Genomic DNA, 15,070 nt, shown 5'->3' with positions numbered 1-15,070 from the left:
TTGATATTTGATGTCACATGACCAAAACTGGGTTATGTTATGAGTCTTAGTGATGTACCAATTGGGGTAGAGAAAGAAGCAGCAAACGATGCAGCTAGTAGATTTTATGATTTACTTAGAGATGTTGATGAGCCACTTTGAAAGGGTTGTGAGAGTCACACTATCTTGTCTACAGTTCTTCAACTAATGAATTTGAAGTCCGAGTATAATTTGACTCAATCGTGTTTTGACCATCTATGCTCTATTGTGAAGAGTAAGTTGCCCAAAGATGAGAAATTGACACAAAATTTCTATCGTGTGAAGGTTATGGTCAACGCTTTAGGTATGGGGTGTCAAAAGATAGATGTTTGTCCAAATCACTGCATTTTGTATTTTAAAGATCAAGAAAATAGCAAATCATGTCTATCATGTGGGCATCCTCGGTTCAAGCTAAAGACATGGAGCAATGGTAGCACGAGGTCAAAAGAAGTGTCATACAAGTCGCTATGCTACTTCTATTTCACCCCTAGATTGCAATGATCGTATATGTCTTCGAGGATAGCTACACACATGAGATGGCATGCAAATAAAGTTTGACATGATGAAGACAAGATCATGTATCCTATTGATGCAGAAGCTTGAAGCACTTTGATCGTACTCATTAGACCTTTGCAATAGAAGTGAGAAATGTTACGGTTGGTTTATGTACAGATGAATTTAATCCATTTGGGGGTAGATCAATCACATACTCATGTTGGCCAGTATTTGTCACTCCATACAACCTTCCTCCAAGCCTGTGTATGAAGCGTCAAAATCTTTTCTTGTCTCTAATGATCCCTTGTCTGACGTCTCTGGGCCAAAATCTTGATGTATATTTAAGGTCATTAATTGATGAATTGAAAATATTGTGGGATGACGGTGTTCTATTGTACGATGCCCACAAAAAACAAAACTTCAATATGAAGGTTGTTGTTTTATGGACAATTAGTGACTTTCCTGCATATGGTATGTTATCTGGTTGTAGCACACATGGGATGTTGACATGTCCGTACTGCATGGAGGATACAAAATCTTTTAGATTGACGCATGCAAGAAAGCCATGTTGGTTTGATTGTCACTGTCGATTTCTACCCAGCGACCATCCGTTTCGACGATAAAAAAATGTGTTCAAAGAAGGCACAATTAAAATAAAAGGTTTACCTACACGATTGTCTGGCATGAAGATTTTAAGACGATTGCGATACTTTTTATATGGACTGACAAATGCCTGCAGTGTGAGGCCCTTCCTTGGATTTAGGAAGGATCACAATTGGACAAAGAAATCTATATTTTGGAAAGTACCATATTGGCTGACCTTATTGATACGACATAATTTGGATATGATGCATGTGAAGAAAAATATGTTTAATAATGTGTTCGATACGGTAATGAATGTCAAAGGAAAAACGAAGGATAATCTGAAGGTCCGTATGAATTTAAAAGTAATACGTAAAAGACCAAAATTGAAACTCAAAGAGTATAATGACAAAGTATTGAAACCAAAGGCAATGTACGTGCTTGGACCAGATCAAGTAAAGCAGGTATGCCAGTAGTTGAGACAATTGAGATTTTCATATGGATATGTCTCTAACAATGCTCGGGCTGTGAAGATAGACGAAAGACAATTATATGGATTGAAGAGCTATGATTGTCACGTTATCAATGGTTGATTTTTATAGCATTCCATGATATGTTAGACAAACCTATATGGGGGGTATTATCCGAGTTGAGTCGATTTTTTAGAACATTGTGTGCATCGAAAGTTGTAGTAACTGAGGTAATAAATCTAGAGGATTCTGTCGTCACTAGTATTTTGTCAGCTAGAGAAGATATTTTCTCCAGTATTTTTTGACGTTATGAAACATGTGATCATACACTTGCCATATGAACTTAGGGTTGGTGGTCCTACGTAATATCAGTAGATGTACCCATTTGAAAGGTAATTTTTTTATATTTTTCTCGCTATTTTTATTAAAAATTTATTATATTACGAGATGTATATTGTTGACAGATGCAAGTTTGACCTCAAAAAAATGGTTCAGAATAAAGCAAAACTGAAGGGTTCAATTTGTGAGGCGTACACTTTAGAAGAAATTTCAAATTTCTCATCTATGTACTTTGAGCCTCATATTCCTACATGTTACACTTGCCCATCTCGCAATGATGATGGAGAACAAGTTATTGTGGCTGATAAACTATCGATACCTAAACCACTTGGGAATGCCTTTGGCAATTGTCAATCAAGACTCTTGGAAGATCGAGAGCAAGACGCAACACAAACCTATATCCTTTTTAATTGCTCAGAGATCGACCCCTACATCGAGTAAGTATACATAATATGTTACACTAAGTTCTCTACGTACTTGGTTCGGTAATATAATTATTTGTTAAATGCAGACGATTTGATCAGGACTTGCGAAGAGAACTTCCATATCTCACTGATTTAGAATTACAAAAAGAACGTGAAAATAAGATTGTGGTATGGTTGAAAGACTTGGTAAGGATGATGACATGCATTCTTTCCATGTAAACAATAATATGTTACTTAATTAGTCGTGTTTATAGTCATTGTTTGTGCTTGTAGGTTCGTCATGGTGATGTTAATGACCAAGGAATATGTGATTTACAAAATGGTCCGACCAAAGTTGTATAATGTTACAACGGATACATCATAAATGGTTATTGATTCCATACAAAAGACTACGATGTAAACAAGTCAACAATGAATAGTGGCGTGTGTGTCAAGGGTAGAAGTTACGATGAAAATAAACTTGACTACTATGGTGTTATAGAATAAATAATGAAGTTGACTTACTTAGGCATAAATAACAGGGTAACTTTATTCAAGTGTCATTGGTTTGATCTCACATTAACAAGAGTCGACAAAGCCTCAGGCATTGTGGATGTGAATCGTAAATCAATGTTTGGAACATATAAACTATTCATATTAGCATCGTAAGCTCAACAAGTTTACTATACTTCATATCCAAATACAAGGAAGTCAGATAGAAATTAATTGTGGACGGTTTTTGCAAGGTGAAGTCTAAACTATACCCCGAGTATAATCAGTTACAGGAAGACAAAATTGTTGAAGAGGGTGATTACTATCAATCAGATGATATGTATGACTTCTCTTATAGTCATGATGTCACACATGGTCTGCATGTCACATCTACATTGTATGATAGCACACGTATGAAAGAATATGATCCAAATGATGTACTAACTAGACAGACGCCCAATGAAGAAGAAGAGGAGGAAGAAGAAGAAGAATATGAAAGTCAAACAAGTGATGAGGAAGCATACTCGAGCTAGTGAAATACATTTTGTAATACATTTATGTTTGATGTGAATGATTTAAATGATTTGAATGTATTGCAATGATTTAAATGATTTGAATGTATTGCAATGTTTGATGTGAATGATTTGCAATGTATTACAATGATTTGATGTGAATGATTTACAATACTTTTTAATTGATTTTTTTATAATTTAACCTTGCAGAAAGCAGAAAAATGAGGCATTATGCCTTACAAGGATATGTTTATTGAAACACATAAACGTAAGAGCACGGGAGAGTTTATATCAGCGAAGGCGAGAGTGACATCAGTATGTATTTATTGTATTAATAAACATTATAATATATAAGTTACTATGAATTATATTATCATAAATATTATAATTAATAATTATTAATTCATATTATAGCCATTACTTTGTAGGAGTCATACGAGCAGCAGATGGTAGAGTTATATGGCAATGACTCCACTCAGCATCCGCCTTTTGATCCTGCAGTATGGGTGACTGCAACCAGTAAACCCAAAAATGGTCGTTTGTTCGGGTTTGGGAGTAACATGAACACCACACCTGTTGTTGCCTTCTGCAGCTAGGGCTCTCAGAGTTCTTCCACCAGCATCAACTTTCATCGTCTGATTGACCCTACTATGTCTTGGGATGGTGTCTGTCAGCGTCTTGAGGACAAAATGTGTGACTTTTTACATGAAGTCATTCTCAACCTTATGCATAATGAGTTGTGCAACTTTTTTTGGGTCAGGCGAACTTCGTCTGAATTCAACATGAGCTTCGGTGCCCGTTAGGTATAAAGATTCATGTAATTTATTTTATGTCGTTAGATTTCAAGCTAGTATATACATGATTGAACACATATAAGCATGATTTCATCACTATAAATTTTTTTTACTGCCTTATAACGCATATATGCATGATTGAATCACTATGAAAGTTTTTTGACAACCATAGAACACATACAAGCATTCTTTCATTACTATGATAACTTTAAAACACATATGAACATGATATTAGCATATATGAAAGTTTTTTAACTGCTTTATAACACATATATGTATGATTGAATCATTATGAAAGTTTTTTTACAACCTTAAAACACATATATGCATGATTGAATAATTATGAAAGTTTTTTTACAACCTTAGAACACATATGAGCATGATATTAGCACATATGAAAGTTTTTTGACTGCCTTATAACACATATATGCATGATTGAATCAATATGAAAGTTTTTTGAAAACCTTAGAACACATATATGCATGATTGAATCACTATGAAAGTTTTTTGACAACCTTAGAACACATATAAGCATGATTTCATTAGTATGAAATTATTTTACTGCCTTAGAATACATATATGCATGATTGAATCACTATGAAATTTTTTTACTGCCTTAGAACACATATATGCATGATTGAATCACTATGAAAGTTTTTTTACAACCTTAGAACACATATAAGCATGATTTCATCACTATGAAAGTTTTTTTACTGCCTTATAAAACATATATGCATGATTGTGATACATAACACATTTATTTGACAGCCTTATAAATATTATATGCATACGTGAATCACTGTGACATTTTTTTGACAACCTTATAACACATATTTGCATGATTGAATCACTATGATTTTTTTTTGTTAGTCTTAGAACACATATCTAAATTATGTTATTGTCCTTCACTTTATTGCTAGTCTATGTGTTATTCATTCATTTACTTTGATTGCATTAGACTAGGTGCATTGCATATAATTTATTTCATTATATTTTGTTTATCAATACTAACATTTTGGTTCTCTTGTAGGATGCTGAAGATGATCAGCGTAGAGGAGTTGATGGAGGCATGGATGGAGCGGTAGATCGAGACAATGAAGAGGATGATGCCCCGAATCTTGGCGAGGATTAGATTCATCTGTTTAATTTGTTTCACGTACTTGTAACTAATTTAAACTTGGCAAGGATTGTACTGTAACTTATAATTTGTGTTAAATTTGTTTCACCTGCTTTGTATATGTATTTTTTTTATACACAGGCTATATAAATTATATAATGAGATTTTTTTTATATTCATATTTCAAATTTTTTTTTTTTTAAATTTGTGATGGATATTATCCATCGTTAATATCTGTCGCTAATTTAAATCAGTTGATGTTTTGCGACGAAATTTAATCCATTGTTAATCCCTCGCTCAATTGGCGATGGACATTAGCGACGGGTACATATTCATTGTTAAATTTTAGCGATGGATTAATGACAGAATACATTCCTTCATAAAACCAAATCAATCCTTATTTAGTAATAGACATTATCCATCGCTAATTAGCGACAGATTGACGACAGATAAATGTTGTCGCATTTTAGCAACCAGGATTATGCGATGGTCGATTTCCATCATTAATCTGTCACTAATCTATCGCTAAACACGTTAGCAACGGATTAGCGATGGATTAATGATGGATAGCGTTCGTCGCTAATCCTCATTTTTCTTGTAGTATATATCAGATCCAGCAAGCAATCATAAATCTCAAGCAGATGCAAACCTTTGTAGCAGTTTACTATACGAAAATGAAAAGCCTATAGGATGAGTTATTTATATACATGACTAGTCTGCCATGTACATGTGGAGCAGAAAAAGTCATTCACGACCAACATAATGTGAAAAGACTAATGCAGTTTCTTATGAGACTAAATGAAAGCTATAGTGCCATAAGAAGTCAATTGTTATAAATGACACCATTGCCAAACATATCAAAAGCTTTTGCACTGCTAGTGCAAGAAGAAAAACAATGTGACCTTAGGGTCATGGCTAACCCAAAACCAGTGGCAGCAATTGCAAATGGATTCAATGCCCAGATCAACGTGGATCCAAGCAAGAATCAATAAAATTGCATCCGCCCAAAATTCAATTATTGTAAAAAACTTAGCCTTGTAAAGGCTAAATGCTTTTATCTCCATGGGTTTCCCAATCAATCTGGCACACCCTCCAATGCCTATCAATGAAATCAAACTAGTGCTAACTTTGTATCTTCTGAAAGCAACAAATCTTGCTTTGTTCAAACCTCTCAACAGCTTACCCAGAAACAACTCGATCAAATAGTTGCTTCAATAAATGTAGGTAATTCTAAACCAGTACCTGCAGTCAATTTAATAGGTAATCAAAATACTCCTTTTGTTGGTTCCATATCATCTGAAAGTTGGATCATAGACGCGGGTGTAACATACCATATTACAAATTCTTTATCAAACCTAATCCTTCCAGCACCCACCCCCACCCCCATTGGATTACCAAACGGATCTTCTACCCATGTGACTCATGTGGGTAGTGTCTGGTTGGCACTAAACTTTCTTCTTTCAAGCGTTATTTTTATTCCAGACTTCAAGTTCAATCTTATTTCTGTGAGTAAATTAATTTGTGAACTGAAATGCGATGTTTCTTTTTATGATGATCATTGTGTTTTTCAGGACCATCGATCGAAGAAGAAGATTGTGTGGGTAAGCGACATGGTGGACTCTATGTGTTTGAGATTGGTGACAACTTTTCTTTGAATAGTTGATATTTTGACTATAATATTTGCACTTGAAACTTGAACATCTTTTCAATTTAAAATTGCAAACTCTTACATGTTTTAATAAATTACTTGATTGTGTTTCCCACAACTATTGCAATATTTGTCATATGGCCAAGCAAACCCGCCTTTCTTTTCCTAGCAGATCGATTTTCTCGTCAAAACCCTTTTAACTTATCCATTGTGACATATGGGGCAAATACCAAAGTATCGCTTTATCCAAAGCACAATATTTTTTTACCATAGTGGACGACTATTCTAGAACCACATGGGTTTATCTTATGCGGCATAAATCAGAAACCATAGTCCAAATAAAAAAAAGTCACTAGTTGAAAATCAATTCAATAGCAAAATTATAAGTTTCAGATCTGACAATGGAACTGGATTTTTTTCAAATGACATGCAAAGTTTTTTAAGCAAAAGAGGGTTGACCACCAACATAACTTCGTTGTGACCCCTCAACAAAATGGAGTGGTTAAACGCAAGCATAAAGACTTACTCAATGTTGCAAGATCTTTGAGATTTCAAGCATCTTTGTCCCTTAAATTTTGGAGAGAATTCGTCCTTACAACTTTTATGATCATTTTTGTATTTTTGGATGTCTCTGTTATGCTCATAACATACATCATTAACATAAATTTGATAATCGAGCATGCAAAAGAGTTTTCATAGGATACCCATATGGTCAAGTCGGTTATCGCGTGTATGATCTTGAAACACGATGAATTTTTGTTAGTCGAGATATAAAGTTTTATGAAAATATTTTTCTTTTCAAGATCATAACACTCTAGATAAAGAGGAAGGTTGTGTTCTACCCATATCCATTTTCTAGCCTCAACCTTATGTGAATCAATAACTCATTGGTGTTCAAGGCAATGAGATCAATAATCCTAGTCCCCATAATCCAAATCATGAACCTCTCGACTATGGAATCCTTGAACCTCTCCAAGTTTATATCTGAAGATCTGAAAGAATCCACCAACCACCATCGCATCTCAAAGACTATACCTATTACATGGTTGCCTCTATATTATAATCAACCAACACGAGAGAAAAAGGTTCACAGCATGGATCACGAACTATCCCAATCCTAGGTTATGAACATTTTTTAAAACAATATTATTTTTTTCTTAGTGTCAATTTTCAACATTCAGAACCCAAAACCTTCTCTCTCTTTTTATTATTGGTTGTTCAAGACATTACCACCTCTAATTCTTTCTCATCGACCACACTTGCCCACCGACCTAGCCACCAGCACCATTGCTTTGCCCCACTCCCTGTCTTCCCCGACTCCTACCTCTTCTGCCATTTTTTCTTCTTGACTGCAGACTGGCCACCCCTCTTCTCCTCAACCCCGTCAAAACACCCCTACCCTCCTTCCTCTCCTTGCTTTTCTTCATTGCCCCTTCACCTTCTTCTCCTTCCCTGTCTTACCTTTTCATCTCTCTATCTTCTTTCGCCCATTATCCAGCAGGAAAAGTGCATGGCTCACCTCCATCATCCACAACCAGCACCACGACTGCCTCCCTTTCTTCCCCCTCTTCCACCTACTTCCTCTTCCATCCGACCACCACTGGCAAGGTGCAAGCCGACAGAGATCCTGCCGGTTGGTAGATGCCCGCCACCCACGACCAATGGTACCTTGGTTCAGTGGCCACCAGATCAGCTCTGCTAGTGGCCTGCCATGGACGGTGAGAGAAGTGAGTGTCCAAACCCAAGCTACACCCCCTCTCATCCCTACCCTCCCATGGTAAGGGTGAGTCAAGAAGAGTGAATTGGTTTGATTTAAAACTAGTTCAAACCGGTTTTCGCCCATATGATGCCCATTATACTGCTTGTGAAACCAGTTCGAGGGCGGCAAACTGGTTTCAGTTTTCATTCAATACCTCATACCTTGTTTTGAACCCAAAATCCCTCATATCCACCCCACTTTGTTTCAAACCTTTGTTTCAGTCATTTAGGCTTTGTTTGGGAATCAGTGTTGAAGGGATTTGCAAGCAATTCAAGAAAATACAAAAAATGGATTTCAAGGAAAATAAATTGTAAAGGAGTTGTAAATTCCCTCTATTGTTTGAAAGCATAAGTAACTCTTTCTAGAATTTAGGCTTTCAACTCCTCCTGATTCTTCACCATGTTTGGTTGTAGGTGAGTGTAATTGTAAGTAGAAGTGGGCAATGAGTCGGGCAGCCTGGCCCAACCTGTCATCAGTTGGGCTTGAGCCTATAAATTAGGTCCAAGTTTGACCCAAAATGAAACAAAACAGATTAAGTTGCAGCCCGACTTGATCCATATATATATATATATATATATATAATATGTGCGGCTTAACCCGATTAGGCCCATGAGCATAACAGGCGGGTTGTGGGCCGAGGTTTCCCTAATGGGTTCGCATGAACGGGGTTGTTGCCCCAACCCATCAATTTACAGGTTCACTTTGACAGTGTTGATTGGGTCAACGGCCCAATTGGCCCAGTCCATTAGCAGGTCGGGTCAACCCATTGCTCACCCCTAGTTGTTAGCTTCTTAATTGCACCATTATTGCAGTTAATAATTAGGTGAATGTAGGATTTACTGAGGTAAATGGACCAATGATTACCCTGTTTATGATTATGATTATATATATATATATATATATATATATATATATATATATATATATATATATATATGTGTGTGTGTGTGTGTGTGTGTGTGTGTGCGTGGAGGGGGGGATAGAATTTGCGATGTGGGTAACAAAACCCATAGTTAGAACTCATAGAGGAGGGTTGTTTTGATCAAATATGACATCATGTGTTGAACGTGGTCAAAATAGTAGGAATCAACTATTGGATCATAGTTTTTAAACATGAAAACATGTTTTTTGAAGTTTGAGAATTTAGTACATTATAGGTTGTTGGTTTTTAAACCTTAGTAAAATCCAACATATATGTAAGAAAAAAACAAACCAAAGGTTAGTTTCTACTAAACTTGATATGTAGATCACTTTAGAAGGGTTAGATGTGCAAAAAAGCTGAAAAAATAAAAATTTTATATTTTTTTTTACTAAAGGGTTCGTTACATATAATGATAGCAAATATTACCCTTATATATATAGAGATGCAATCTAAATGACACTTTATTTTTAAATACTCAAGCCCAACCAAAAAATAAAATTACATATGCATGATACACATTAGAAGCATCATTTAAAAAAAATGTAAAGAATCAAATTCTTGGCATGGACCAATGATTACCCTGTTTATGATATATATATATATATATATATGTGTGTGTGTGTGTGTGTGTGTGTGTGTGTGTGTTGGGGGGGATAGCATTTGTTTCCCTCGTGGGTAAGGAATCCCTTAGTTAGAACTCATAGAGGAGGATTGTTTTGACCAAATATAACATCATGGATGTGTTAAACATGGTCAAAATAGTAGGAATCAACTATTAGAGCATATAGTTTTTAACATAAAAACATGTTTTTTTGAAGTTTGAAAATTTAGTACATTATAGGAGATTGATTTTTCAACCTTAGTAGAATCCAATATATATGTTAGACAAAACATGAACCAAAGGCTAGTTTCTACTAAACTTGATATGTAGATCACTTGTGAAGGGTTAGATGTGCAAAACTCATTGACAAATAAAAATATTATATCTTTTTACTAAAAGGATCCTTACCCATGAGGATAACAAATATTACTTATATATATATATATATATATATATATATATATATATATATATATATATAGAGAGAGAGAGAGAGAGAGAGAGAGAGAGAGAGACTGCTAAATGAAACATGACATTGGATTACCTGTATTTTATTTTTTGTAATTCCAACCCCATAGATGTATTGAACATGATTGATTTACTATAAATCAACATTTGGATAGGGATGGCAATGGACCAGGAGAAAATGGGTACCCGCCCGCTTCGCCCCATTTGGATCGGGGATGAAGGGCATAAACAGGGATGGAGGCGGGGATGAAGGTTAAAATCAAAACCCGTGTGAGGATGGAGGCGGGGATAGACTTACGCTTTCCCTTGCTTTGCCTCGCCCCATTTTCACCGGGGATAGAGGACATGAAACGGGGATGGAAGCGGAGATGAAGGTTAAAATCAAAACCTGTGTGAAGATGAAGGCGAGGATGGAGGACATAAATTTGAGACGAGTGGGGGTGGAGACCTTGTCCCCCGCCTCCGCCACGGTCCACTGCCATCACTACATTTGAATCATGCATTTTGGATGAAGAAAATTGTATTTAGAGCTTAAATAAATTGTGAAAATTGTATGTTGTTGATTTTTGAAACCTTAAAAACCTATTAATTCATTGTAATCAAATGCTTAAAGAACTGATTCCTATGAAAACAATTATATAGATCCTATTTGGATGGTCATAATTTTGAAAAAACACCAAAAATCCAGTAACATGCTTCATTTAGAATTGTGCTCATTTAATAGGTCTCTCTCTCTCTCTCTATATATATATATATATAGAGAGAGAGAGAGAGAGAGAGTAATGGGTATATGCTAAATGAATTTTTCATATATATATATATATATATAGATAGAGAGAGAGAGAGAGTAATGGGTATGTGCTAAATGAGTGTTTCATATTCTTTTCATTTTATTTTTAAATTCTGACCGTACAGATGCGATCTATGTATTTGATTTTATAGGGACCACCTCTTGAAGTGTTCGATTCTGACACATTTGTGAGTTTTTATAATATTCAAAAAATCGACAGTCTAAAATCTTTATAAAATTTTGAAGCTCCAAATATCATTTTTTTATTAAAAACACATTATCCAGGTGTGGATTCCTTATAAATTGATCATGCCAAACACATTTATTGGATCAAAACTGTGGAAACAACACCGAAATAGCATAAAAACCCATTTAGCATGTTTCATTTAGCATATTTCATTTAACACATACCCATTACTCTCTCTTTGTAACATCCTGACTTTTTGTAACCCGATATTTTTTATATTACAATACATTAAAGTGAATTTTATGCATAATTCATAAATTATATTATCGTATTTTAGATTTTACGAGATTTGGACCTTGAAATTGCCAAAAACGGGTTCGAATTGGATCCGATATGATCTAGGGATGGAATCATAATTCCATATACAAAAGACATAATTGAATTTTTTTGAAAAGGAGGAGGATTATTTTGTCAAGGGATGTTTTAGGAATTTGATTAAAAGATTTAGGTTTTATTGGATAATGGCAAAATGGTTAGTAGATTGTTAGAGGGGTAGAACAAGTATAAAAAATGCATGAATGGCATTTTGGTAATTTTGGTAGAGCAACTGTCATTAAAATGAAAAACTTAGTCTCCACCTACTTAATTGTGATGGCATCTGTTAAGAAAGGTGTGATTAGTGTATTAAGGGGATTTTATTAAACCTAAGCTTACACACACACACACACACACACACACACACACACACACACACACACACACATATATATATATATATATATATATATATATATATATATATATATATATATATCATTTTCTATCTTCTCACTCTCATTCCTCACTGCTCATCCCCTTCATTGAACCACACATCATTTCCCTTTGATTTCAACTACTCTCTCATAACCATCAAGTTTTGGTTGAGAAATATAAGAACGGATTTGGGTCTCTATTTTGGGGATTTCCATTTCATGGTGTTCTTTTTCTTGCGCGTGAGGAGCTATCTTTAGTGAATTTCCTATTTTTCCAAAGATTATAAGGTATGATATTCTTACTCCATGAATTCTAGGGCCGTGTAAGCATGTAGATGAAGTTGGTCTGAAAACCATGTTTGTTAGATAAAATTTTGGCATGTTTAGGAAGTGTTGAAAGTGTAAATCATGAGTGTTTTCTACTGAAAAACTTGTTGCATGCTATGAAGTTGTTCAGTATTGTTTGCAGTTTGAACTTTCATGTACCCATGATGGTGGTACATTTAGGAAATGGTGTTTTCAAAAGTATGCATGCGTGTTTTCGTGAATATGAGGTTAAATGTAATGTTGATTCAGTTTTTTTATAGAACTGCATGTTAGAATAGTTTGTGTCATATTTTAGAATGAGGATCCATGAATTTTGGTTGAAAACTTTTGTTTTAGAGAAAGGATTTTCAATTTGGCCATGTTTAGGGTCGACTCTTTCATGGACATGCTTGTTGCTATGTTCTTGAGGGTGAGGGTTGACTCCTGCGGATAAAGGGTCGACACCTCATTTTCATAACTCTGTTGGGTGTTTATAAAGAACGAGAGTCAATGCATGTTTTAAAAGAATTGACACCTATTATAAAAGAGTCTACTTTTGAACATTAAGAGTTGACTCTTGAACATTAAGAGTCGAGTCTTGAGTTACCTGAATGTGATTTTGTGATGTTTTGAGTTCGAGTATGGTTTGTTGAGCCTGGAATTCAATGAAACCAGCCCAAAACAGTTGTGTATGGATTGATAGTACTAGTGTTTGTTGATTTTGAACAATATTTGTGCAATGAAGCATTCATTGATCTTGGTTGGTCCAAGAGGGATCCATTTCATGTTTAAATGCATATTTCTTATTGTATGTTGTGTATTGCAATGGGATATGGAGTCTCGCTATTTCCAGTTATGATTATTACAAATAAGGTAATATTAATGAGAATAAAAGGGTATGTATACATATAGTTGGAATTCTAGGTGATGACCCTACAGGTTTCTTGTTACAAGAATGTGTTTGGGTGTTGACCTAGAGTACCAAGAGGGCATTGTATGATGCATAATGAATTAATATTTAATAGCAAGCTACATTGAATGGTTGTTTATGCTCGTTGGGTTTTTTTGTGACTTGAACTAGATTGTCATATGTGAATAAGTCCACACCAACCTCATAGGAGAATTGTTAGGATAGTTGAGTGAGCTTCTGTCATGTGAATCTAAGGGATCCGTTCTTCATCACAAGGCTTAGAGAACACTGGACTCCAATACTCGAGGCAGAGGTAGAGTTGTTAAAGTATACCTAATAGTGTAAACTACGTTGACTATAGGGAGAAAAATAAGGTCCCGAACTCTAGGTCACATAAAAAGAAATGCATTGGCGAAGGGTTTCAAACTCTCGTGCAAGTATCAAGGTAAACCATATGGGAATGAACACCCATTGAATGACCCAGTAATGCCTAAGCAACCACAATAGTGGTGCCCCTTTGGATAAGCAAGATTAAATTAATAAATGTGTGTGGTGCATGACATGTATTGCAACAGTAATTAAATGAAAATATTTAATAAAATATCCATGCATGTAGGTAGATATGACATGATTCTATGTGTTCAGTGCATGGCGTACTTGAGGGTCAAACCCTGAGTTAGACGAGTCGACTCATCTTAGCTTATATTGGTGTTATGTTCTCCATTAAGAGTCAACTTCTTTTTTGTTGTATATTTTGTCATACTTTGAGAGTCAACTCCCAGATGTATCATAGTCGACTCCTTTGTCGTTTATGATAGATGATTTTATTAAGCTATGAGTTGACTCCTCTTTTAGTTTTGAATATTATGTCAGAATTTTTAGAGTTGACTCTCGAATATATCTAAGTCAACTTATCCTTGTTAGTTGAGGGTCGACCCTTGAGTTGAAAGAGTTTACTGCTCTTGAGTTTTTTCTTGAATGGTAATTTTTTTGAAGGTTGACCTTTGATGAGTAGTGGATTGACTTTTCCTGCTTGAGAAAATAATTTTTAAGCATAGTGACCATTTTCGAACAGACTTGATCTCGTGCTACTATCATATGACGTTTGTGTGAGTAGTTGGTTTACACTGAGACTATGGTTTGTCTCACCCCACAATTATTACTATTTTTTAGGCACTCAACTGTAGGCAGATGTGGCAACAGAGGACACATGAACAACTCATGAACATTAGTGGATGTGGACCTGAAACTGCTTATATGGTTTTTGAAAACTTTATGCAATTTATAAATTTGGATGAACATTTTATACAAGTTAAATTTTATGAAATAGATTGTCCTTTATGTTTTGCAAAACTGTGCAATTGTCTCATGAAATTTGAATCTTTGTTTAAAACTTGATAAAATTTGGAGTGTTACACACACACTCTCTCTCTCTCTATATATATACATGGTAAAGGGCACATGCTAAATGAAACGTGTTAAATGAGTTTTTTTAAGGATTTTT

This window comes from Nuphar pumila, chromosome 5 (assembly GCF_984573655.1).
Source record: "Nuphar pumila chromosome 5, dmNupPumi1.hap1.1, whole genome shotgun sequence".
Classification (NCBI taxonomy): Eukaryota; Viridiplantae; Streptophyta; class Magnoliopsida; order Nymphaeales; family Nymphaeaceae; genus Nuphar; species Nuphar pumila.
Note: the sequence above shows the minus strand (reverse complement) of the source record.